The 26,675-nt window shown below is 42.8% G+C and overlaps 1 protein-coding gene and 1 long non-coding RNA gene across 7 annotated transcripts in view; one reads left to right on the forward strand and one right to left on the reverse strand.

Moving 5' to 3' along the window:
- Window positions 1-26,675, reverse strand: part of FOXO3 (forkhead box O3) — a 119,859-nt gene that overhangs the window by 29,473 nt on the left and 63,711 nt on the right. The gene's annotated exons all lie outside the window — the stretch shown is intronic.
- LOC129619836 (uncharacterized) lies at window positions 16,591-17,982 on the forward strand. The gene is made up of 3 exons (XR_008698176.1): window positions 16,591-16,688; window positions 17,036-17,250; window positions 17,862-17,982. It is a non-coding gene; the product is annotated as an uncharacterized LOC129619836 (long non-coding RNA).

Here is a 26,675-nt window from a genome sequence, read left to right on the forward strand (position 1 = left end):
TAAAATAACAACAACCTGGTGATCAGTAAAACGAACCCATTTCTTACCCAAGACAAATGAGACACATGAAGCTTTCTTGGGAAAGGAAAGGCTTGGCAGACAATTTGCTCTTCCCCTCAATTGAACAAGAAATCCTAGATGGGAAGAAATTTCTCTTAAAGAGCTACTACGCTATTACAGACAGTTTTGTTGGGTTTCCCAGCGTGGGTTTTATTTTCATATTAATTTTTTTTCTCATTTAGCAATTTTTTTTCAAGCCCTTCCACAGCTGTTTCTGCTCTTGGAGGGCAAGAGGGAACATTCCATTCCTCCCAGCCAAACCTGCACTTCCGGCACACAGAGAACCCTGGCAGCCTTGCACCCTCTGCCCACACCCACTCCCCTCAGCAGCCTCCCCACCCCCAAACCCCTCCGGCTTCCAGCCCCACGTCCTCCTCCCCACCCCCAAGGAAGCAACAACGAATGCATGCAGTCAACGGAAAGACAGTCTCCAGAAAGTAGGTTAAAGCTGCAGCATTTGGCCACCCCTGCCCTCCTGGCTCCAGGTTTCTTCCTGATGTGACTGAATCCCTTCCCCTTTCCACAAGGGGCTCGGCAAACACATGCTACTTAAATTCTCCCTGGTGGCTCAGATGGTAAAGAATTCACCTGCAATACAAGAGACCCAGGTTCAATCCCTGGGTTGGGAAGATCCCCTGGAGAAGGGAATGGCAACTCACTCCAGAATTCTTGCCTGGAGAATCCCATGGATAGAGGAGCCTGGAAAGATGCAGTCCATGGGGACACAAAGAGTTGGACATGACAGAGCAACTAACACACACTTTAAGACCGTGCAGGACAAGCCACACAAAGTCGATGCTTCAAAGGGTTAAAAACCATGACATAAAAGAACATTCCTGAAACTGACTCTGCAAAGTAGAACAAGTAGAACAGAAATAGCTTTGTTATTAACAAAATTTTCACTTAAGATTAAAAAAATAAAGCTGCAAGTTTTTTCAGTTTGAAAATGTATTGTGGGTGGAAATGGAGAGAATAAAAAGGGCATTGGAAATACACATCCAGAATTCAGGAATACAGTGGAGTCTAATCACTTTCACGGCATTATGTAAGTGATCATCAGGGCAGGAAGTTCAGTAAAAGGTAATACTGTGGAAAATGGAGGGCTGCAAAACTCATCTAATAACAAGCAACCTTAACTTTACAGTGAAAGAAACTGAAGACCAAAGAGATACAAGGCATAGCTGAATTCAATCAGCTAGGAGGTGGCAGCCAAGCGGAGACAAACTCAGATCTCCTGGCCTCTAGGTGTTACAGTAATACCACCCAGAAACACCATTAGTCCCAGTGTCTGGATTACCATGACAACTGAAAAGGTGAAGTGAAGTGCATGGAGCACAGAGGATGGAAAAGATCTACCATCCGTCCATCCATTCAGCCTCAGTCTGCCTTGCTTTACAACTTGGGGAATAGGTGTCTGTCTCCCCTAACACTGAACCCTTTACAACCGGATGCCATGTTTTATTACAGATTTACTGCCTAGCATGGCACTGCCACATAGCAGGTGCTCAAAAATATTCCTCTAATCACTGAATTAGTGGGAAGGGGACAGCAGCCACAAAACTGGCCTGAATTTTATGTTAAAATGAAATGTTATAAAAACATGAGCCCTATATAAATGATCCTCAATATGAAAAATGGAAGGAAACTTCCATTGCAAAATGTGAAATAGCATCAAGGTTTTTCTAAAGTCAACAAGTCTCAGCCTTGAATATAAACTTCAATTATACAACCAAATTTCCCAAAACAAGATGACATAGTCTAGTAAGCAGGCTTAAGGTTCTCTGTAATAATATTATAGAGATGGGCAGAAGGATGGTACGTAGGCTATTTGGGGGAGCAAGGGCTTGGGAGAATGGTCTCAGGTCCAGCCGGGGTGTAGATCCCTACCCGTCTCTACCCGTCTTGGGGTGTTATGGAGCCCCCATTACTTGGTAATGCAGTTGATTGGCTCAGAGCACTCAGAGGCATCCTTGAAACCAGAGACAACATGCCTAGTTCTAAATCTCCCCCAAGCAAACACAGGGATAACATGAGAAATCCAAAATAGAGTCTACCTCACCTGCAATCTGAAGGAACTTACGTATTAGTGCCTGCTCAAGCCAAGACTCTGTGCTTCACAAACCCAATCTCACTTTATTTTCATGGAAAGTCTGTCAGGAGGAGACGGGTGCAGAACAGTAACTGTCTATAGGCAGTGGGGCCAGAAATCAAGCCCAAGGCTAACTCCTACAGCAGAGCTCTAACCACCGCACCGTGCGCCCCTCTCCAGGCCCCGAGCTGACTAAGGACAGAGGCACCATTCCAAGTGACCAAGGAGCTTGCAAGACTACACTAACCCGTGTCACCAAATTAAATGTTTTCAGCTCTAAGTTTCTGTACATAGTTCCTAGGACTATGAAAGGAGAGGAAAAGGTGGGGAAAAAATTACTAACCATAAAGCAAGTGTTGTTGGAACTGGATCATTTTTAGAAACGATCCTTTTTTCTCAGACACTCCCCAAAAGGAACACTATGGACATGTTCTGCCTTGACCTGGGATCACTACTTTTAGGGAATGAACACATTGGATCACTGCCATAAACTTTTGAGTGCCCAGGCCTTCCTCTGTGCTATCACCTGTGACCGATTCAAGCCAGTTTACCTGGTTGTCCCGGGCAGGCCTATCCAGGCCCCTGAGAGCTGGCACCATTCTAAGGTCCTGAAGCCAGAGACATCAGGCAAATGTCAGCTTACCCGGGACCTTGCTATTACAAGGCTTAATCTGAAACAGGGACTCAGCTCTATACTATTTAAAATATGTAATTAGTTTATTATTGAGCCAGAAATGATTAGCTTGCTTTCAAACTATGTGAATTTTAAAACATGATGTCTTTTGCCTGCCAGCTGACAGCATGATCGGGTTGCTTCTGTTTAGCCTCAATCAAAAACTCGGGTAGAAAACTGCTTTAAGGCTTCATATGCATGCTATTTTATTATTTGTCTTCTGGCATCAAAATCTGCAGAAACAGAAATCACTGACAATGCAAGCACACTAAGAGGGTGGATGTGGAGGTGCTGAGTGGGTGAGTTCAACAGCTTGAGAGTTTGACATCTGAGATCCAGGAAAACTGCCTTTCTCTTCCTAGGGTACAATCCCTCTCTTCACGTGGAATTCACTGCCTGTAGCATCACACATACAAACACTGACTGTTTCCAGCTCTTCAGATGGTCTAGTTCAGAAAAAAATGGTTCTTTTCTGTCTTGTTATTTCAAGAGCAATGAATTTCTTTTTGGTAGCTCTGAAATATATGCCAATGTGTGGGCACAGTCACATAGCTACACATGGGCCCACACCCTGGAAAGACTGGGAGGGGTGGAGGCACATTTTTTCAGCTAGGGCAGGAAAAAGTTGGGGCTGGTATTTATAAAACAGACATGTGTGTATGCATCTGGAAGCAGGCTTCCTTCCAAGTGTCAGTGTTAATTATTCTAATAGTCATCAAAAATCAAGGTGTTACTGGTGAAAGCAGAAAAAGGAAGCGAATGCCACATAACAGAGTATCCCTCCTGGCTACTGCAAACACAACCACGGACGGACTTTTTCTTTACGGGAATAGAGTACAGCAGTCAACTCCACAAAATGACTCAGGCCTGCACCCCCTCTATCCACTCCATACCCGAGTGAAATTCGGCTAGCAAGGAGTCTCCCGAGAAACTGCTCCCTCTACCTGAGAACCTCAACTGCAAGACCAGCATTTCACAGTACTGGTTTTGCAAGATTTCTTCTTGTTTAAAATCACAGGATGCAAAAGTGGCTGATGACCAATACGATGATGTTGCTAAATACCGAGTGAATCAACCATTTATTCCCGGACACTCCTGGGTGCCAATTACACACACAGATGAGCACCAGCCAGCTTGAAAGTCCACATGAATGATCAAATAAAGATAGGAGATGACATTTCCAAGTGCTGAAGAACCAGGCATTCATTCCATTTTTTCTCCTGAAGAAAATACTGATTGAGCCATTTGTATACAAGTGCATTTTAATTTATAATCTAGGATGTTCTCAAATGTGCAAGCTAACCATTAGCACTACCCCTCAAATTATGATGAATGAAGCAGGTTGAATGTGCATGGGATAAATCAGTTTCTCTGAAAACCATGACACGAATGCAGTGTTCTAATACTAATACATACTAGGCTGTCATCTCCTCACGTACACTGCTAGGTAAGCTTGAAAGCACTTAAGAAACTGGAAGCAACTAGCGTCAGTGGTGATACTAATCTATCACCCAAAGGGCAGGAGGGATAATATTAACTGGCAAGGACAGTCATACAAGAGACTAAGAGTCTATGGGACATAAGAGACACTACATGTGTGGTGGAGAGTTGGAGGTGAAACCACACCTCACCCAGCAGGCGTCACAGTGCTCCAGGGCTCCCTGGTTCCCACACACTGCCGGTGATTCCAAAGCCATGCCTGAGGATGCAGGACCCCTGGCTTTACAACTACCTCCTTGGCTGAGTCTCATTTGGCAGGTCTGGCCCTCAGATTCTCTCCCCCAACTTCCTGGAGCTCATCACCTGGACTTCCTAGACTTTCCAATTCTTTCCCCTTAGGTTGTTCATTTGCTAATAGGAAATGTGTGTGAGCTCATAGCACAACCAGCCCCTAGGTCTTTCCCTAAGACTTAAGAAATCATCATACATACAGGGTCCACTGAAACCAATCCCTTTACGTCAAGACAAGGGAGGAAACACACACAAGAACAGATATTGCTGAGCCATTCTTAGGTTCAAAGGTAGCTTCATGTAGCACACTTCAGACTCTGAGGCATTATGTGGAATAATATCACCCTATATTCCCGGTTTCTCCAGCAACATGTTCATCAGGTTTTTCCAAACTGCCGTGACCTAGGGTCTCCCCAAGTGAAAAAGATAGCCAAGTCCTGATGCTAATTTGTGGACAAAAGAGGAAATCACATTAAGCTTCTCATAAGGTTAACTATCCAAGTTGGGAGACAATTCTCCACCGGGTCTCTGCAGGTCTTGCAAGCAAAGTACGAACCCTTAGTTCTAGACTATCATTCAAAGATGTCTGTATTTGCATAGTGAACAGCCTTGAAAAACAGCGATGCCATTGCACTCCAGAGCAAAGGACAGATGTGCTGATTGCTCATTACCAAACATCTAGGATCCCCAAACTCAGGATTCCTCTTCCATTCACCAAACCCGCTGCATGTACATGCATCAACCTGGACTCATCTGTGTCACTCATTCCCATGGGATTTGGGAGCAAGGATGGAGCAATGGAAAATATGTGGCTGCTCATTCTGCTTGCTGGGCAACCAGTAATAAATACTTTGCCTTTGACCCAGGAGTCTCATGTCCAGCAGGGTCAAATCTCAGATCCTCCCAGTTCCTGACAGTCTGCTACTTTAGTTTATGAACTGCTGACATCTCCTTAACTATACCAGATAAAACTGGGCAATTCATCTCTAGCTAACTTTCTTCTCTACTCCTACATAAATGAGAAGAAACCCAGATAATGGGATGGAGGAAAATGCATTTTGAAGGTTCTGATCTGGCTCTGCTGAGGACCCATAGGCTTTATGAGAGCAAACCATGAATAGAGGGGGAGGGGCAGGGGAGAAGGAAAAGCCCCTCCTGTGGCCACTGTGCAGTCTGCATCAGTCACCATCTTTGTCAGGGGCTGCTCAACTCTGCGGTTTGCTCATGAAGAGCAGTGAGCAGCAGCTTGGGTCTGTCGCTTTTGCCTTGCTCCCCCACTGAACAAGAGAACAGACCACATTATGTCCTCTAGGTAACATCTGTTGAGTTTCTGCAGTGGCCAGATCTCCATGAGGGAGCCCTGGGCCATTCTCAGAGGGAAGAGGCTCTCCCTAGTCCTTCTGACTTGCCTATGAGCTACCCCAAGTCTCACCCTGATGGAAATACTTTCATGGTCTTTATCTCGCCACAGTGACTGTCGGTGCACCTGTCACGTAGGCAGAAGCCTGAGATTCCCTCCTCCCTCTTTGCAAGCTCTTCTACATACATTTGCTTCATTCCTTGGACAGTATTTAGCAACTTCAGACCTGCAGAAAGGAAGATGGACTAGGCGGTTCCTGTGAACCAAGAGCAAACACACACACATTTAAACACTCCAAGTTTCCAAAAGAGAGTTAATTTTCTAGCTTATTAACTATGAACCAGGAACCTCTACTATGAAATATAAAAACCTTACAAGACTTCATGCTCTTCAGTTTCTAACTACTGATTCAAGTCAGACATGTTCTGGTACATAGGAAATTGGTATTTTCTTTTCCCTCCCCTTTCCTCCTGGATAACCTACTTCCATTCTTGGCAAAATGAGGTGTATATTTACTATAGTGTTCACATGCACCTACACGTTCAGAGACTCGGGAATGAGGCTGGGTTGTTGCCACACAGCCACATAATGTGCCCTTTGAGAAATAATTATCAATCAGAGTGCTATAAAATGGGCCAGCAGTTTTACTCCACACTGTGTGGCATTTTGGCCACCAAACACAACAAGCTTTCTTCGGTTCTCTTTACATCAATCAGAAAATTACATTAATTTGCTGCGATGCTATTTGTGGACGTATGTGGAAGGAATGCAGACATCCGGGGTAAATTAGAGTCAGTTCACTCTACTTGGGCAGCAGGCCCCCACACGGACACTAACACCATACAGGGCCGCAGGCCGGGCTGTAGCGGCGGCTCTACAGCAAGGCCTATCAGCAACGGCTTGCAAGTCACCAGTTCCAGTGCTTTTCAGTCTAGAGGAGCTGCCAAAAGAATTTGGCAAAAGCCATCATTTTAAAAACACCAATTTAAGCTACAGTAAGGTATTCTTACTATAGCAAATAGGTTTTATTTTGTCTCTTTAAATCTATATAGGAGGTTGAAAAATAGAAAAAATAAAGGTTTGAAATTTAGATACCACTTGGACATTTTAAGTCTTACAGCTTTTCTGTCCTTCTTCCTGACAGCTCTCTTTTATGTGACATTATGTTTGGTGATAATTACTAAAATATTTCCTGGGGGGAAAGACATATTAAAATAGGAAGAAGTTATATATAAGTTCTTAACAGAAGAAAAACTGGGAAGAGTTAAAGAGCAAAAGAAGGCACAACTACATCCCTTGTTCTATCCTGACACACAGAAGACTCTTAATACACCTTTCTTGACAGGATAAATGAATTCCCCCCTCATTTTCTCTATTGAAGTAATCCATGCTGAATAAGGTTAGTGTCTGTAATGCAATGCAGAAGTCCAGCATTACAGAGGTAGACACTCTTTTCTCGGGTTCTCCATCTCCAAGGAAATATATCTCTTGCATTTAAAGTCACAGTAAATAAAATATCAGATTTACATAAATTTAAGTCATCTGTGGTAAACTTCAGAAACACTTAGAAATTCAAAATGTGGATATTATTCATCTTACTAGAAATTACACTCATGCTTCAGGTGAAGTATACAGTTCGAACCACTGTAACACAGTAGGAAAGAACATTTTATTTTTAATTAAGATTCATGACTTTTTTAAAACTGAGGAAAATAAACATTTAAATTGATTTGCAAAAGTATTAAATAGGTACAAACTTAAAAAAATCAGTATCTATTGATATTAAAAATATATATTACCTTTGACTTAGAAGAACTGATCACTTCTTTTACGTGAAAATATATCACTATTAATTTTGGGCTTTTTGTCCTATATAGCCAAACTTAATCCTACCTGCGATTCATGGGGTCGCAAAGAGTCGGACATGACTGAGTGAACTGAACTGAACTGAAACCTACCTGATAGACCCAGAAATTCTATTTTTAAGAATTAATCTTACTAATCCTTCTGCACACACACACACATTCACTCTCAACTTCTGCATATATTTGATTGATAACAAAATATCATTGATTACAAAATTACACTTATTAATAACAGTAAAATTCTCAAAGAGATGGGAATACCAGACCACCTGACCTGCCTCTTGAGAAATCTGTATGCAGGCCAGGAAGCAACAGTTAGAACTGGACATGCAACAACAGACTGGTTCCAAATAGGAAAAGGAGTATGTCAAGGCTGTATATTGTCACCCTGCTTATTTAACTTATATGCAGAGTACATCATGAGAAATGCTGGACTGGGAGAAACACAAGCTGGAATCAAGATGCTGAGAGAAATATCAATAACCTCAGATATGCAGATGACACCACCCTATGGCAGAAAGTGAAGAGGAACGAAAAAGCCTCTTGATGAAAGTGAAAGAGGAGAGTGAAAAAGTTGGCTTAAAGCTCAACATTCAGAGAACAAAGATCATGGCATCCGGTCCCATCACTTCATGGGAAATAGATGGGAAAACAGTGGAAACAGTGTCAGACTTTATTTTTTTTGGCTCCAAAATCACTGCAGATGGTGACTGCAGCCATGAAATTAAAAGACGCTTACTCCTTGGGAGGAAAGTTATGACCAACCTAGACAGCATATTCAAAAGCAGAGATATTACCTTGCGAACAAAGGTTCGTCTAGTCAAGGCTATGGTTTTTCCAGTGGTCATGTATGGATGCAAGAGTTGGACTGTGAAGAAAGCTGAGTGCCGAAGAATTGATGCTTTTGAACTGTGGTGTTGGAGAAGACTCCTGAGAGTCCCTTGGACTGCAAGGACATCCAACCAGTCCATTCTGAAGGAGATCGGCCCTGGGATTTCTTTGGAGGGAATGATGCTAAAGCTGAAACTCCAGTACTTTGGCCACCTCATGAGAAGAGGTGACTCACTGGAAAAGACTCTGATGCTGGGAGGGATTGGGGGCAGGAGGAGAAGGGGATGACAGAGGATGAGATGGCTGGATGGCATCACCGACTCGATGGACGTGAGTCTGAGTGAACTCCGGGAGTTGGTGATGGACAGGGAGGCCTGGCGTACTGCGATTCATGGGGTTGCAAAGAATCGGACATGACTGAGCGACTGAACTGAATGAGAGGTTAAATGGTAATGAGCAGCTTAAAACTCAACGTTCAAAAAATGAAGATCATGGCATCTGGTCCCATCACTTTATGGCAAATATATGGGGAAACAGTGGAAACAGTATCAGACTTTATTTTTGGGGGCTCCAAAATCACTGCAGATGGTGACTGCAGCCATGAAATTAAAAGACGCTTGCTCCTTGGAAGAAAAGCTATGACAAATCTAGATAGCATATGAAAAAGCACAGACATTACTCTGCCGACAAAGGTCCATTTAGTCAAAGCTATGGTTTTTCCAGTAGTCACGGATGGATGTGAGAATTGGACCATAAGGATGGCTGAGCACTAAAGAATTGATGCTTCTTTTCAGAGTCCCTTGGACTGCAAGGAGATCCAACCAATCCATCCTAAAGGAAGTCAATCCTGAATATTCATTATAAGGACTGATGCTGAAACTGAAGCTCCAATACTTTGGCTGCAAAGAGCTGACTCATTGGAAAAGACCCTGATTCTGGGAAAGATTGAAGGCAAGAGGAAAGGGGGACAAGAGAGAATGAGATGGTTGGATGGCATCACGGATTCAATGGACATGAGTTTGAACAAGTTCCAGGAGATGGTGAAAGACAGGGAAGCCTGGTGTGCTGCAGTCCATGGGGTTGCAAAGAGTCGGACATGACTGAGCGACTGAACAATGAGAGGTTTCTAATCACATCAGGCAGACAGTGCAATAGAAACACCTAGCAAGAAAGGTATTTCTGCACCTGTTTCCCATCCACCTTGATGCATGTGTCATCAGACAATTCATAAATGTTTTTCAATGAATGACTGTATGTGTGGGACACTGCCACCCTTCAATGGCACAAGGCTGGCAGGGCAAGCACTGATTCTCATGGCCTCGTCTCAAGTTTCAGTAGTTCTGATTTGGAGGCCACTAAGGACAGGGACCCAGCACATTTGCAAGTGATGAGGCTGTATTTACCATGAGGCTCTCAACACTTCTTGGTTTGGATCCCCCTGGATCTCAAGAGAAAGAACATTTTTGTGGTTTCAGACATAAAAATGAATCATGCAAATTATGGCTGAGAGACATATGGTCTTAGCTTCTAGGAATTAATTTTACAATAACACAATATATAAAGCTATTTCTACTGATCATGGCAATTATGCAGGGCCATACCTTAGCAATGATTTTCACAAAACTATCAGAAATAACATCAACAGCCAGTGAGCAAAGAATATCTACAACACACCATAATGTTCTAGCTTGGACATAGGCTTGCTCTTCTGACTCTGGAGCAACATGAAATGAGTAGAAAGTAAGGCAGACACAGTGACATCATCAGTCTCCACTCAAGCCCAGAGCATCAAATCCAAAAAATAAAATCCTATCCAATAAGAAACCAACAATCTCCCATGTGGACATCATGGGATAGCATCCAGTAAGAGTTTTAACAGAAAACTCGGTATTCCCATGGAACCAAACAGTGGTCAGCTATCCATCCCTAAAATGAATTTTCAAAAATCAGGAAATGAGTAAATGAAGAAATCTGTCACAAAGCTATTGCAATATTCTGAATAATGAATGCTATACAAGAATAGAAACTTTATTGCATTAAGATACCACACAACTGTCTCAATTTTTCATGTCTAAAGGCTGGATATTGAAAATTGCATCTATGAAGATCTAATAAACAGAGCAGCATTGCAAATGTTTAAGTATGCTGTCTAATTTCATCTATATATAAGAACATGCTGGGTAAAGAGTCTTGAATATTCCAAGTTAGGTTGGTACTATGGGTTGTAGTCATTGACTATTGAAAACAGAGTCATCTCCAGGAGAAGAAGATAAGATGGGTGATTTACCCAGAGGAAAGATTACTTAGTAACTGATATCTCACATCTGTTTCACTGATAAATACTAAGCAGTTACTCTCCAAGCCCGTGTGGGATGAAGATAGTTATTTCAGAGTTTAAACTGTCCCTTGCAACATCTTTTAAACTCTTCTTAATATGCTATTGAGTCCATTCCTGGCACTTCATAAATAAAGCTATAAAGTCTTGGCTCTGAACGGGTTATCGGGGCATCAACACCTCTGCTAGAAGGCAAGGCCACTGGGCCTGGACTACCAACGTCTCTGGTGTCTCCCACACAACTCCTCACACAGGGCTCTGCACTCTTTCCATGAAACTGCAACCATCCTAATTTATAGTCCATGAGGTCACAAGTGTTGGACAAGACTTAGCAATTTAATTTCCCCCTAATTTAAAAAGGGGGAAAAAACCCTTGAAATCATAATATATGTTTAATGGACTAATAGCTCTTTTGGAAAGTGATTTTTAGCTTACTAATGTTTCGTCCTTAGGAATAAATGTCTTACATCAAATCTCAATTTCCTTTTGCTTCAGGATTTGAGCAAACCCCCTAGGCCATTCCATCCTGATCACTTCCCCAGAACTAGCACCTAAAGCTGATGTGAGTCCTCTGATTGTTAACTTTGAGGATGCCATCACTTCAAGATGACCGTGGCTGGAGGTAAAAGAGAAATAAGACCTTCCCTGACACAGAGGGTGGATCCAGGGTGGCAGGAGCAGGAAGGAATGATGACCAAGGGGCAGCCTCTCCCTCTCCCCTCACGGAGACTGTCAGGGCTGGAGCAGTGGAGGAAGAAGTAGAGGGACCTCATGCATACACATTCGAACAGGTATTTACTGAGATCCTTTCGAGCACCAGGTGTACAAACACCAGTGAACAAGACACAGCCCCGGTCTCATTCATGGATTTTACAATTCCGTGGGGGTGAGGGAGAGATAAGGGACAGAAAATAATTAAAACAAACAAATACATACATAATTACAAGTTGCAAAAAGTGCCCTGAAGGAAAACAAGAGTACCACAAGAGAAAGTAACAGGGTGGGTTGGACGGACCTAAGATTTAGATTGGGAAGTCACGAAAGACCTAAGACCTGGAGGATGAGCAACCAAGCAGTGAAAGTCAGCAGGGTCGATGTATTTACCTACAGAAACAAAAAGGGAGGAGAATCTGAGATGTTCTCCTTTAAGTCATGCAACGTGAGGTCAGGTAGAGATGAGGACCCAAATGGAGAGGAGCCACCAGACAAGACGGGCCGTGGTGATCATGACTGTGAGAATGCAGTACTTCCAGAAGACACAGCAGGCACCACTCAAAGGCGCAGAGAGAGGAGGTGGTGAACACTGTCCATGAGCTTTGGCAACAAAGAGGCATCACTGGTGGCCTTGGTAACTGCAGTATTGGCACTGCCAGGGGCAGAAGTCAGGGAAGATACCAGCAACCGATAATAAATAATAAACCATAACCATAAGTCATGCTTGGAGAAGGCAATGGCACCCCACTCCAGTACTCTTGCCTGGAAAATCCCATGGACGGAGGAGCCTGGTAGGTTGCAGTCCATGGGGTCGCTGAGGGTCGGACACGACTGAGTGACTTCACTTTCACTTTTCACTTTCATGCATTGGAGAAGGAAATGGCAACCCACTCCAGTGTTCTTGCCTGGAGAATCCCAGGGATGGGGGAGCCTGGTGGGCTGCCGTCTATGGGGTCACACAGAGTCGGACACGGTCCAGAACACTGGAGTGGGTTGCCATTTCCTTCTCCAATGCATGAAAGTGAAAAGTGAAAGTGAAGTCGCTCAGTCGTGTCCGACCCTCAGTGACCCCATTCAGCCTACCAGGTTCCTCCGTCCATGGGATTTTCCAGGCAAGAGTACTGGAGTGGGGTGCCATTGCCTTCTCTGAGGTAAGGTTTACTGAGTGTTTATTATGTACTAAGCGCTGTTTTAACAATATTATCCCCTCAGGGATATGAGAGCACTGAGCCCTCAGGAAATCTTCCCAAGACCGCATGCTGTGTGCAGAGGGTCCAGGACAGAACTCCAGGAGTCTGGCTCAAGTCCAAACACTATGCATGGAAGTGGGTGACAGTGAGCAAGGCCCAGGGCCTACGGGTAGGGGCTGGCAAGGTCCTGGCCCTGGGGTCGCATGCAAGCCTCTCCCAGCAGAGGACATGGCTAGGCAGACTCTACTGGCTACAGTGGCCACAAGACTGTCCTTCCACCTTGGGAAAATAATGACTGTCTAAGGAAGGGTATGTCTCAGAATACTCCCACTATTCGTCCAGTGAGACCCCTAGAAGTTATTTCCACTTAGAGATTTCCTGAAGGGCAATCACAGCTGCAGTCCACACTGAAGTCAGGTGCTACTGCCCTGCCGCATGCCGTAACTCAGCAGCTCAGCTCTGGATCACACGCTTTTCATCAGTTGGGTCCCAGAGCCACAGGGTGAGATGGGGCAAAGCAAAGCGAACACACTGGATGTATCCTCTTCCCCTACAGTTTAGTCAGGAAGGAAACCTGAGCAGTCCTTTCAATCCATAACCAGGAAAACAAATATAGACACAAAATGAAACAGAGGAGCCATGGGTTTCTTTTGAGGTTTGCTCATTTTTCAGGACCTGCCAATCGCATGCTTTCATCTCCACTGAGCATAATTTTTAGGTCCTTGGGAGGATGAGTGCTAGTTCTGAGGTGACCTCAGTGGTCAAAACCAGTGAGCGAGGGTCCTTGGAGGGCCTCTCTAAGCCTTCCCTTCCCCTTGCCCCTTTCTCATCCTTTCTGTCTTCAGACAGTTTAACATAGACCAAGTCTGAAAACACCAAGCTGGCCCGGGGTAAAGAAGTTACTGGTTGTTTACAGAGTAAAATTATAAGCCTGAACAAAAAATAAAACCATCCTCTGTGGAACAGCACTACACACACACAAAAAATGAGGCAAAATAAAATTCCTCATTCAGTAAAGCTTTCGCAAAGATTACCAAAGGCGGGGAATCAGAGAGGCTGGAAGCCTATTTAACATTTTATGAGTGAATCTCCAGGTTAGGAAGTGCAGAACATGTAGAAATTCTTTAGCTAGCAAGTTTAGATGCACTTATCAAATCATGTGAAATATACATTATGTTCTAGAGTCTTACAAATGAACTCCGTCTGTATGCAGAGGACTAAAAACAAGCTGCAACAACAGTGAAGACTAAAGAGATGAATGAGTCTTGGGGCCAGTAGCTAGACTGCCTGCTACTCAGGGAGGAATCAGACAATCCTTCCACTGAGTGTTACAGCAACTGTCCAAAACAAGGCAAGTTCAGAGTTCAAATTCTAGTCTCCATGAAAGGAGTAAAGTAACTTAGAGTGCAACTCCTGCCATATGCAAATAACTCTAATTCTTCAAAATCTTTGTTATTTGCTAGCCTTGAATTGGCTACAAGTTGTTGAGCCTTTTTGTCTTCAACTTTTCTCAGATTACCTAAGTCATATGTGTATACTCTAAAAAACTAACACGATTAGAAAAGTGAAGCGGCAGAAAATAATCACGTACTTGGCCCTTCCAGACACAACCTTTGTAGATTTTGCTACTTATTTTCTATAGTTTTTGTTTATGTGAATGGGAACATCCTGCTATCCTGGTGTTTTACCCAAATTGATGTTGAATTTATAACAAACAGAGGCTCTTGTTTATAAGCCCTCTTAAATATATTTCTTAAAACATCAATGACCTGTATTTTTCTTTATTGAGTTGTACTGCTCTCAAAGTTTGATTTATTAAGGCTTTATATTTCAAGCTTTATATATTCTTGCATTCTTCTTCCCACATTCCATGCAGAACATAGACCATAAGTAAGTATGCAGGATGCTCTTCCAGTTGTCCTACTTGCATAGACAGACCTTAATACAAGGAATGGCATCTGTATTCCAGGTACAATGAAAAGTTTATCCTTTACAAGCAAAGCACAAGAGGGATTTGGGCTGTAGGGTGCTATCTGTTCTGTCTGTTCAGGGACCGCTCTAGACCCCCCCCACACAGCACACCCAAGCATGCCCCCACATCCTCATGTTTACATGGCTGCTTCTGCACTCCCCAGTCCTCAGGTCCCACCCTGCTACTATGGGGGCAACCAGGCCACCAATAGGAGGAAAAGACCCAAAAATGGATGAGGCGGAATTATCCTTTACATCTGTACCAAGTAGTCATCACAACTCCTGTCTAGTTGATAAGTTAAATGTTACTACTATCCTGTTAATGCAGGAGAAAACAGCACAAAGAAGTTAAGACAGAATTTTAGAATGGGAAAGGACTTCAGGGATCAACTAACCCAGTGGTGACCAGATTCCTTAGTGGATTCGTGGAAGTTCTGGTTCTTTATGGCCTTAGCCGGGAGAAGTAGACCAACTCAACAACATTTAATGTGGCAAATTTCCCAAAACTGATTGCCGTTTAAAGCATTTTCAGAATTGTTTTAATAGTGTTCGTATGTTTGTTTTTTTGTTATTTATGGTGAAATATATCAAAATAAATCAATAGTTTAAAATCAAAGGCATCAAAAAGGAAACAACATTAATTAAAACCACTGTACCACACTGAAATACTAAGTTTTGTTTCTAATCAGTAGTAACTGGGAGCTCAATACCTAGAACAGTGCCCAGCACACAGTAGGGCCAAATAGGTATTTGTTGGATGAACTTATGAATGAATGAGATCCATCAACTTCATAGAAAAACTTCACATAAAAGAGTAAAATCATTCAAAGCACTAAGTAGAAAGGAAGTCTGGAAGGCATTCATGAGATGGATGATTAATAAGCAATTGCATATCTACTAGTTGTACACATGAAATTGTGAAGGATCACAAACTCAAACTGATTAAATATCTTAAACATGCTACATAATGGATGCCAAAAAGTTTACACAGCTGAAAAGGATGGAAAAAAAAATCAGGATAAATGGAACTATATCCACATGAAACTGATGATGCATATTGTTATGAATTTGTTTAAATATGCGCATCAGTTCAGTTCAGTCGTGTCCGACTCTTTGCGACCCCATGAATCGCAGCACGCCAGGCCTCCCTGTCCATCACCAACTCCCAGAGTTCACTCAGACTCACATCCATCGAGTCAGTGATGCCATCCAGCCGTCTCATCCTCTGCTGTCCCCTTCTCCTCCTGCCCCTAATCCCTCCCAGCATCTGAGTCTTTTTCAATGAGTCAGCTCTTCACATGAGGTGGCCAAATATGTGCTTAAGTATAGTGTATTGTTTCTAAAGCACTTGGTGACCTAACACATGAGGCCTACATGGGGAAGCACATGGCCAGCTTGGGGTCGGGCAGAGGGTATCTTTGTTTCAGTTCAGCCTATATGTATTGCTTCCCCAATTACTCTCCTGCCAAAGATGACCTTAATGCTTCCTGCAGCACAGCAATGCCTTTCAGCAGTTGTGCACGTGTTTTCAAAGCCTCCACCTTTCTTACTAACATGCAGCATCATCTCTACCTTCCACCTACAATGAAAACAATCAGCTTGCTTCCTTCCACAAACCTCTGCAGGAGCCCTGCCTCGCCTCCTCCATCCTTCCTTCAAATTCCAGCTTCAAGCTCACTGCCTACAACTAGGCCGGCTCCACCTGATTCAGATCACTGCTTGCACCTGCATCTGGAAGTAGGTACTCCACATTTAAAAGCACAACCAGTGGGTGCTTTGCAGTTTTGAATTCTGTTTCAAACTGCTTCACAGGTGTATGATCTTCTGTGTGCTGCTGTCTCTTCAAGTAGTTAACCCGAGACACAACCAGTAAGTTTTCTATGCTTCCTGTATCTCAGAGTGACTGACACAGTTTGATGCATGTAGTATGGTGTTCCATCAATATTTAGAAACTAAAATCTATGGTAAAGATCGATGCTATAGGACGGAAACCACAACATATTGATTATCCAAGTTCTGTCCTCTTAAAATTCACTGTACTTTTCAGGGAAAGTTAGTCCATACTTAATTCATTCAAATTAAAAATTTTTAAAGGTGCCTAAGCAATTGCTTACTGCTTGGAAGGAAAGTTATGACCAACCTAGAGAGCATATTAAAAAGCAGAGACATTACTTTGCCAACAAAGGTCTGTCTAATCAAGGCTATGGTTTTTCCAGTGGTCATGTATGGATGTGAGAGTTGGACTGTGAAGAAGGCTGAGAACTGAAGAATTGATGCTTTGAACTGTGGTGTTGGAGAAGACTCTTGAGAGTCCCTTGGACTGCAAGGAGATCCAACCAGTCCATTCTGAAGGAGATCAGCCCTGGGATTTCTTTGGAAGGAATGAGGCTAAAGCTGAAACTCCAGTACTTTGGCCACCTCATGAGAAGAGGTGACTCATTGGAAAAGACCCTGATGCTGGGAGGGATTGGGGGCAGGAGGAGAAGGGAACGACAGAGGATGAGATGGCTGGATGGCATCACCGACTCGATGGATGTGAGTTTGAGTATACTCCAGGAGTTGGTGATGGACAGGGAGGCCTGGCGTGCTGCGATTCATGGGGTCGCAAAGAGTCGGATGCAACTGAGTGACTGAACTGAACTGAAGTAATTGCAGTAGCTGGATTGGGGGGCGGGGTGGGGAGGGAATATTAATCAACCTGGGAACAAACCTAAACCTGCCTAGAACAGGGTCAGGTCCACTTGCCCCTTTCTGAAGGGCCCCTGCCATTGCTGTCACTGAGGGTTGATGCAGCCAAGCTTAAGCAGGATTTTGTCTCAGGGAATGCTTTCTGTGTAGAACAATAAGAAATAAGACAGTCTCATCTGGCTTTTTCACATTTCAGTCCAATGCAGTTTTGATCTGAGCATTAACTATTTAAGCTGAGCATTAACTATTATTTACAACTCCATACACGTTATATATATGTAAGCTTCTCCAAAAAGTCAAAAAGCTAACACATAGTAGTGTCGATACCAATGGAGTTCCTCATTCCTTCCCCAGAGGGGTCCTGGTGAAGAGATGATGCTTTGCACGGGAAAAGCAGCAGGTTCTGGGCCTCACTGAGGTGGCTGTGAGAGGTCTGAAGGAGGACCCCCTATCTTCAGGCCAATAGAGCTAAGTGATGCCAGGGCTCCAGGCCTCTGCAATGAGAAAGGATGGACCCCAATGACCTTTCCTCTTGGCCCGTTCATGTAAAAGGTCTCCTGTCTCAGCCTACATGTCAGAGGGAGCACAGCCTTCTCACACCCACCTAAGGCCATCTAGATAGTGTGGACCCAGCAACGGGAATGAATTCTAGAAGAACACCCCAAACTAGTTAGCCAAGATAAGGTGAACGTTTCTGGCCTTTTTCCTGCTGTCGATTTGGAATAACTTTAAAGCTGAGAGTAATTACCATTCACTTTTCCTAAAGAGTCCAGACCTCTAATCTAAACCAGTAAATCATCTTTAAAAACAGCAACGCACATCACTGTGCTGGCTCCTCTTGCCTCTCATCTTAACCACATATTCCTATCAGAAAAGAATTCACAAGTTAACCCAAACTTCCAAACAGGGGACTTGCTATCGGGGCCTCTGGTCTTCCAGATGGGGGTGGCGGGAAGAGGCTGGGAGTCACAGCACTCTTTTCCTTTTCTTCATCACCTGAATGGAGTCCCAAATAGAATGACCTGAAATGTCAGAGCTGTAAGGGACTTCCAGATTGCTCCTCACCTGAACCCCTCATCTCAAGAGACAGGAGCACCAGCGTGCAGAGAACTGAAGTGACATGCAGAGCCCCCAGCTGCTGATTAAAGGCTTGCCAGGTCACATACCCGGGTTTCCAGGCTCTGATGCTGAGATTTGCTCTTTTCTCTACACCAGTGGTTTTGATATCTTATGTTCAGCAGAAGAATCCTTTACAACCAAATGAAATGTTAGGCAAACCTTGATTCAAAGAGCAAATAAAAGTGGCAAAACTCTGGATCAAGTGGAGTCTAGAAGACCCAGAGGCCCTTCCCACAACCCTGACTTCACCTTCCCTCAGGGCCCTGCAGCTGCTCTGAGGACCCCAGGGGTCTCCTGGGACTGCATTTGAGGAAGACTGCTGGTATACCCTGCTGTCCCACACAGCGTAAAATGCCGTACGGATGGAGGGGTGGGGTGGGGGTAAATATAAGCACACAAATAATGACACTTCTGAAAATTTAGAAAACAGAACTCAAAGCACGATCTACAAATACAGTAAGTCACACGCGGACTGGAACCTAGGCACGGGGATCACTGCATCCCTGTCTTCCTTCCTGGATGCAGGTAGGGAGGAACAGAGATGCCAGTCACATATTGGAAGCAGGCCATGAACCCAGGCCTCAGAACAATTGATCTTCTCCCTGAACTAAGGGCGAGCCTGCCAGGCCGAGGAGTGACACAGCTTAACACTGCTCTGTGTGCAAAAGCTGACGAGACCGCCATTCCAACAACCAATCAGTAGGAGAACCAGCTTTCTTTCCAAGACGTCTCATCAAGTGAACCAGTTATTATATTATACACAAAAGATATGCTTTTAAAGAAAAGTCTCCCTTTTCTTTGTTGTCTCTAAACACTTAAGTCATCGTAACTAACTTATCCCCCATGACGTGGCTCAAACCTTCTCATGAAGGCAACAAGTCAGCGTGTTTCAGAAAAGAGTGGCATAGCTAACCGCCTTTCATCCTGACCCCTCACCTCCATCTCTCCTGACTCATGAGGGCCCCCCAGCCCTGTTGTGCAGCTGCAGGACGATGGGCATGCTGGCCACGCTGTGAACTGCTGTGTCAGGCAATGCGCCTCTAACAGGGAAGAAAGTACCGCTCAGAACCCCTGCAGTGTGGCTCCCCATATGTCTAAAAACACTTCTTGATACAGAGTCATAGCTTTATTATTCTTTTTATTGTGATTTAGTTTCAACAGAAAAAAAAAAGGCTACACAATATAACAAATACCCATGTATCCACTGCTCAACTTTAACAAATCTTAATATTTTGCCACGTGCATGCTAAGTCACTTCAGTCATGTCTGACTCTTTGAGATCCTATGGACCATAGCCTGCCAGGCCCCTCTGTCCATGGGATTCTCCAGGCAAAAATACTGGAGTGGGTTGCCGTTTCCTTTTCCAGGGGATATTCCAGATCCAGAGATCAAACCTGTGTCTCTTGTATTTCCTGCACTGGGAGGCAGGTTCTTTACCACTAGCACCACCTGGGAAGCCCCGTATTAGCTTCAAGTAACTTTTTAAAAAAATAAGTAAAACATTACAGATACAGATGAAACACCATGCATCCCCTTAGTCATTTTCCTTCTCTTCCACCCTCCTTGGAAGTAACCACTATCCTAAAGTTAGTATTTATTACTTTTTACAAATGTTTAAATTTTTATTATGTAAGTATACATGCACAAATAATACATAATATTCTTTGCAGATCTAGAACTTTATATGAATGGCATCACACTGTCGATATTGTTATGCAACTTGCATTTTTTGCTCAATTGTTTTAAAAACCTCTTATGGAGAGTTTCAAGTACATGCAAAAGTAAAAAGAATGTTATAATAAACCCCCCTACCTACTCATCATCCAGCCTCTTGAGCAATCTTATTATATCTAAATATATAGAGATTATATCTATCCCCAACCCACTCAATCGCCCTACTGCCCTCCCCCAATTACTCTGAAACAAATCCTATACATGCAAAACTTTTAATGGTCTAGTTTCCATCAGAGCTGGGGTTTTCTTCTAAAGAGAAACCAAATTAGAAGGGGAAAAAGTCCAAATACACAACCTGGTTTTGATTACTCTAGGAATTACAGTAGGCCCTTTCTATCTGTATGTTCTGCATGTACAGATTCAACCAACCTGGATCAAAAATATTTGGGGAAAAAAATTACAGTAAATTCCAAAAAGCAAAACTTCAATTTGCCACACACCAGCATCTATTTATACAGTGTTTTCATTGTATTCACAACTATTTATATAGGATTTACATTGTATTGGGTATTATAAGTAATCTAGAGATGATTTAAAGCATATGTGAGGATGTGCCATAAGTCAAAGAAAGAAAGTGAAGTCGCTCAGTCGTGTCCGACTCTTTGTAACCCCATGGACTGTAGCCTACCAGGCTCCTCTGTCCATGGGATTTTCCAGGCAAGAGTACTGGAATGGGTTGCCATTTCCTTCTCCAGGGGATCTTCCTGACCCGATGTGCCATGGTTATATGCAAATATACCATTTTATATGAGGGACTTGAGTTTCCACAGATTTGGGGAACTTTGGATCTTGGAATTTCCAGGGGTTCTAAAACCAATCCCCTGTAGATTCTGAGGGATGACTATATAGCTCAAATCATTAGCAAATGCACCAAAGTGGGCAAAAAAGAATGCCCAGAAGTCAAAGCATAAGCTGCTCCCTTCATAAGACTATGAGGCCAGGAGAGAAGTCATCCCTGAACTTCTCCAGTGATACTGCCTTCAGCCCCAGCTCAGTCTTATCTCTGAATACTTGAACTGCTCAAGATAATATCCTCTTGTCACCTAGAAAGAAACCCCATCCTTACCTTCCTTTTCTTACTCAATGTCTAAACTGCATCTCTAAATAAATTTACATATATACATGTAACATTAGCAGTTAATGTTTACCAAGTGCTTTCTTTGTGCCAGGCAATTTTTTTTCCATGCCTGAAGTTGTACTATTAACCCATTTTACAGATAAGAAAAATGAGCAGAGGAGTTAAATAATCCCCCCAAGGCCAATCAGCTCACAAGTGGAGCCATGTATTGAACCAAGGTAGACTAGGTCCTGGGTCCACGTCACCACTCCCACAGCCTCCTTAGCGAAAGGACCAGTTCCCAGTGGAATATAAAGAAGCCACAAGCCTGAACAATCAAAACTCCACCAGTAAGTATGTGATAAAAACTGGGAGTAACTGAGCCAGATTGAAGGCTATCTGTGGACTGCTCTAGGCAACTGGTTCTCAGAGCCATGACACTTAATATTTCCTTTTAAGAGGTCACAATCAAATTGACTTCTGTGAAGGAAAAGAAAAAAATAAATAAATAAAATAGTACAAAGGTAGAGAAAAGCCATTCATGAATCAGCTTCCCCCTTCAACTTTACCCTCAACAGCCACTTAAAACAGGGAACTAAAGAAAGAGTAGATCACGCTCCTAATGCCTGAAACACGTGACTGTCCTTCATCCTGAGAATGTGGCCGTGCCATATCAAAGAGCTCATTGTGCTACATGCACAAAAGGGGGCAGAATTATAATGATCTTAGTACTTGACCTTCATGCAGCAAATGCATCAAAGCCTGCTCCCTAACAATCTCTGGTCATTCGTAACAGAGAGTGGTTTGTAAGGGAGATATGCCACTTTTCTTTTAAGAACAAAGTCCAGAATTTTACTCAGCGGCTTCTTAGGATGTGTGTGTGTGTGTATATACATATCTATAAGTTAAATGCTATGTTGTTTATAAAACAATCTTTTTTAAAAAAATCAGCAGATAAGAGAAATCCTATTTGCCAATGCAAAACACACACACACACTCCTCCCTATCCACCCCCTAGCCAAAGTCCCTTATCCAAAATGGACTGGGATTTTCACTGCGATCATCTTGTTTACTTGCAATTTCTAAACAAAGTAAACATAACTGCGCCAACATCTCATTTTATTTATTCAATGAGTATTTATTGAGCACTATGTTAAATGTTGAAACACAACAGTGAACAAGATATCCTTGAGAACTTTAAATTTGAATATACAGAGCAATTTCCTCTTTTGCTTAAGTTCTTGACTTACAAAGCCTCGGTTGAGAGCATATCTTCTAGTTGAAAACTTTACTTTCTTATGGGAAAGAAAAATGTACAAGGGATGGGGATTAGGTAGAGGCAGATAAGATCATAATATGGTAACAGATATTTTTCATAGGTTTTAAAGAACAGTTCTATAAAGGCTGTATAAACAATTTCAAAGTTCCAGCTTCATTCTCAATAAAGTGTAAACCTCTCCATAGTATCCCCTCAAAAAAAAAAAAAAAAAGGGAAAGAAGGAAAAGAAATACAAGGATGTTTGCTAGAAAGTTGAAAGCCCTTTACACTGTACTGTTTCTGTGCTCTAAATTTACATGGGTCGGGCAGGAGGAGGTAGAAAAACAGAGCCACTGACACGGCGATCTCGTCAAACATGGCGCCAGCCTGCTTTCTTAACCGTGAACTTTACTTGCCTTTCGTGTGTCTCACTGACCAGACACGGAAAGTCAGATGCACTGGAAGGCATCTACAGCAAAGTTACAGTGCCTTGAATAACGCAATGCACAGTGGGTTAGGGAGAGAGAAAAATTACTTTGAAAAGATTTACAGGGAATAAAACTAGCAGTAGAAAAGAGCAGGGACACCATGGGATGGGAGAAAGCATTATGTTTCTGTATTAACTGTTTCAGAGTGCTAAAATTTCAAAGGCTTCTAAGATAATCTCTCTTGATATAAGGCTAACTCTTGACTTTCTGGTCCCAGCTACATTTTACTTATCCTCTGTTATGCTGGTGGTCACTGCCCCCAAAAAGAAACGTGAGGCATCTTTGCAGTCCCCAGAGTGCCTAGTACTGTGTCTAAACCAAGCTTGGGGCTCACTAATAAAAGGTTATCTTTAATTAAGTGAAGGAGGCTTTCTTCCCCTGGTGTGAAGCCACATGAAGGTCACAGCACTACTCAGAAGGCTGAACCTGAATCTGGCCTCTAGAACAAGAGCTAATTTCCAGTTTCAGGAAATTCAGGCGATAGAGGAACAAGATAATGGCACCACAAGAAAGCTGATACATCCAGAATGTGGGACACCATGCAGGACAACTGACCCAGTTTCTGAAACAAGTCAATGGCCTGCAAAAAGAAAGGGGGAAGGGAGGTGGGGGTTGCTTTTGATTTTGAGACATAACATTCAAATGCTACAGGCGGGCCCTGGTTGAATGCTAAGTCCAACAAAATAACTGTTTAAAAAAATTTCTTTAACACAAAAAAAATTATTCTAAACTGGGCATTAGATGATACCAATAAAATATAGTAAATGTAACCATGATAATGGCAGCGTGGCTATGTAAGAATGTCTATATCTTTCCAAGATATGCAGATGTGAAATAACTGGCCTAGGAGTTGCTTTAAATTTCTCAAGAAAGAAAAAGGGAAGATTAAGCAAATGAGGCAAAATCTTGATAACTGTTAAGTATGTATTCCATATTTTTGAACATGTTTGACTTTTTCATAATAATTTTTAAATTAAGGACACTCAGAAGCAGTAATTTAAAATTTTATGCATAAATGAAGCAAATATTTTTAAACCTCTCTGACCACGTTCTCATTCCCATTAGTGAACTAGTTTAAACTGGCACACCATTCGTAGATCCTCACACCTATGACTTCGGGAAGGAAGAAAATGGGAGTACAGATATGTGTGGTCAAGTGTTTCCAGGTGTTTGCAGATGAGAGGTGGAAATGACCACATACGTCAGGTCCCTAAAGGGAACAATACCCCATTCATCTGGAGACAGTCTGACAAGCAAAAGTGGCAGTTTCTACCCTTATCAGTCTGTATCATCACTCACAATTTACGGACTCACCAACATATTCCCAAGTGCCCAGTAGATAACACACCAAGGAATGTGTGTAAATACAGCTACCATCCTAACTACTTCAGTCTCTGTCGTCTCAAAACCAGAAGACTTAGTTTATTATCATTGACATCAATATTTTCTAAGTTCCACAAATGTAGCTTAAGAAAGCAGTACAATTTAATGTATTTTAGAAAGACTACTATTAAAATATCCAAAATAAATGGGCTAGGGAACTTATGCTTTGAAAAACACACACACATTCAAAAACCTCTATTCCATGAAAATAAAAGACCCTAAATTTCATGACTATTTTATGCATTCTAATCAATTAAGATCTTCACGACCCAGATAATCACGATGGTGTGATCACTCACCTAGAGCCAGATATCCTGGAATGTGAAGTTAAGTGGGCCTTAGAAAGCATCACTACGAACAAAGCTAGTGGAGGTGATGGAATTCCAGTTGAGCTATTTCAAATCCTGAAAGATGATGCTGTGAAAGTGCTGCACTCAATATGCCAGCAAATTTGGAAAACTCAGCAGTGGACACAGGACTGGAAAAGGTCAGTTTTCATTCCAATCCCAAAGAAGTGAAGTGAAGTGAAGGTAATGCCAAAGAATGCTCAAACTACCGCTCAATTGCACTCATCTCACACACTAGTAAAGTAATGCTCAAAATTCTCCAAGCCAGGCTTCAGCAATACTTGAACCATGAACTTACAGATGTTCAAGCTGGTTTTAGAAAAGGCAGAGGAACCAGAGACCAAATTGCCAACATCCGTTGGATCATGGAAAAAGCAAGAGAGTTCCAGAAAAACATCTATTTCTGCTTTATTGACTATGCCAAAGCCTTTGACTATGTAGATCACAATAAACTGTGGAAAATTCTGAAAGAGATGGGAATACCAGACCACCTGACCTGCCTCTTGAGAAATCTGAATGCAGGTCAGGAAGCAACAGTTAGAACTGGACATGGAACAACAGACTGGTTCCAAATAGGAAAAGGAGTTCGTAAAGGCTGTATATTGTCACCCTGCTTATTTAACTTATACGCAGAGTACATCATGAGAAACGCTGGGCTAGAAGAAGCACAAGCTGGAATCAAGATTGCCGGGAGAAATATCAATAGCCTCAGATATGCAGATGACACCATCCTTATGGCAGAAAGTGAAGAGGAACTAAAAAGCCTCTTGATGAAGGTGAAAGAGGAGGGTGAAAAAGTTGGCTTAAAACTCAACATTCAGAAAACGAAGATCATGGCATCTGGTCCCATCACTTCATGGGAAATAGATGGGGAAACAGTGGAAACAGTGTCAGACTTTATTTTTTTTGGCTCCAAAATCACTGCAGATGGTGACTGCAGCCATGAAATTAAAAGACGCTTACTCCTTGGAAGGAAAGTTATGATCAACCTAGATAGCATATTGAAAAGCAGAGACATTACCTTGCCAACAAATGTCTGTCTAGTCAAGGCTATGGTTTTTCCAGTAGTCATGTATGGATGTGAGAGTTGGACTGTGAAGAAAGCTGAGCACTGAAGAATTGATGCTTTTGAACTGTGGTGTTGGAGAAGACTCTTGAGAGTCCCTTGGACTGCAAGGAGATCCAACCAGTCCATTCTAAAGGAGATCAGCCCTGGGTGTTCTTTGGAAGGAATGATGCTGAAGCTGAAACTCCAGTACTTTGGCCACCTCATGCAAAGAGTTGACTCATTGGAAAAGACTCTGATGCTGGGAGGGATTGGGGGCAGGAGGAGAAGGGGACGACAGAGGATGAGATGGCTGGATGGCATCACTGACTTGATGGACGTGAGTCTGGGTGAACTCCGGGAGTTGGTGATGGACAGGGAGGCCTGGCGTGCTGCGATTCATGGCGTCACAAAGACTCGGACATGACTGAGCGACTGAACTGAACTGATGCTAAACACTTAATACGCATAACCTGGATATAATCCTCAACTGGGATTTTATTTATGAGAAATGGGGGTACAGAAAGGTTACAGAACTTGCTCAAGGTCTTACCAGTAAGTCAGGGAGTTCAGACTGGCACCCCAGGTCTGTCCTAAAGCCCAAACTCTAAACCATGAGAGAGTGTTAGGCAAAAAGGATCCTCCAAGCCCCTACCCCAACTGCAAAAGTTTAAAACCTTGTACAGGTCAGAAGACCACCCACACTCATTCTGTAAAAACCTCTTCATCCACCCAAG

This window comes from Bubalus kerabau, chromosome 9 (assembly GCF_029407905.1).
Source record: "Bubalus kerabau isolate K-KA32 ecotype Philippines breed swamp buffalo chromosome 9, PCC_UOA_SB_1v2, whole genome shotgun sequence".
Lineage (NCBI taxonomy): Eukaryota > Metazoa > Chordata > Mammalia > Artiodactyla > Bovidae > Bubalus > Bubalus kerabau.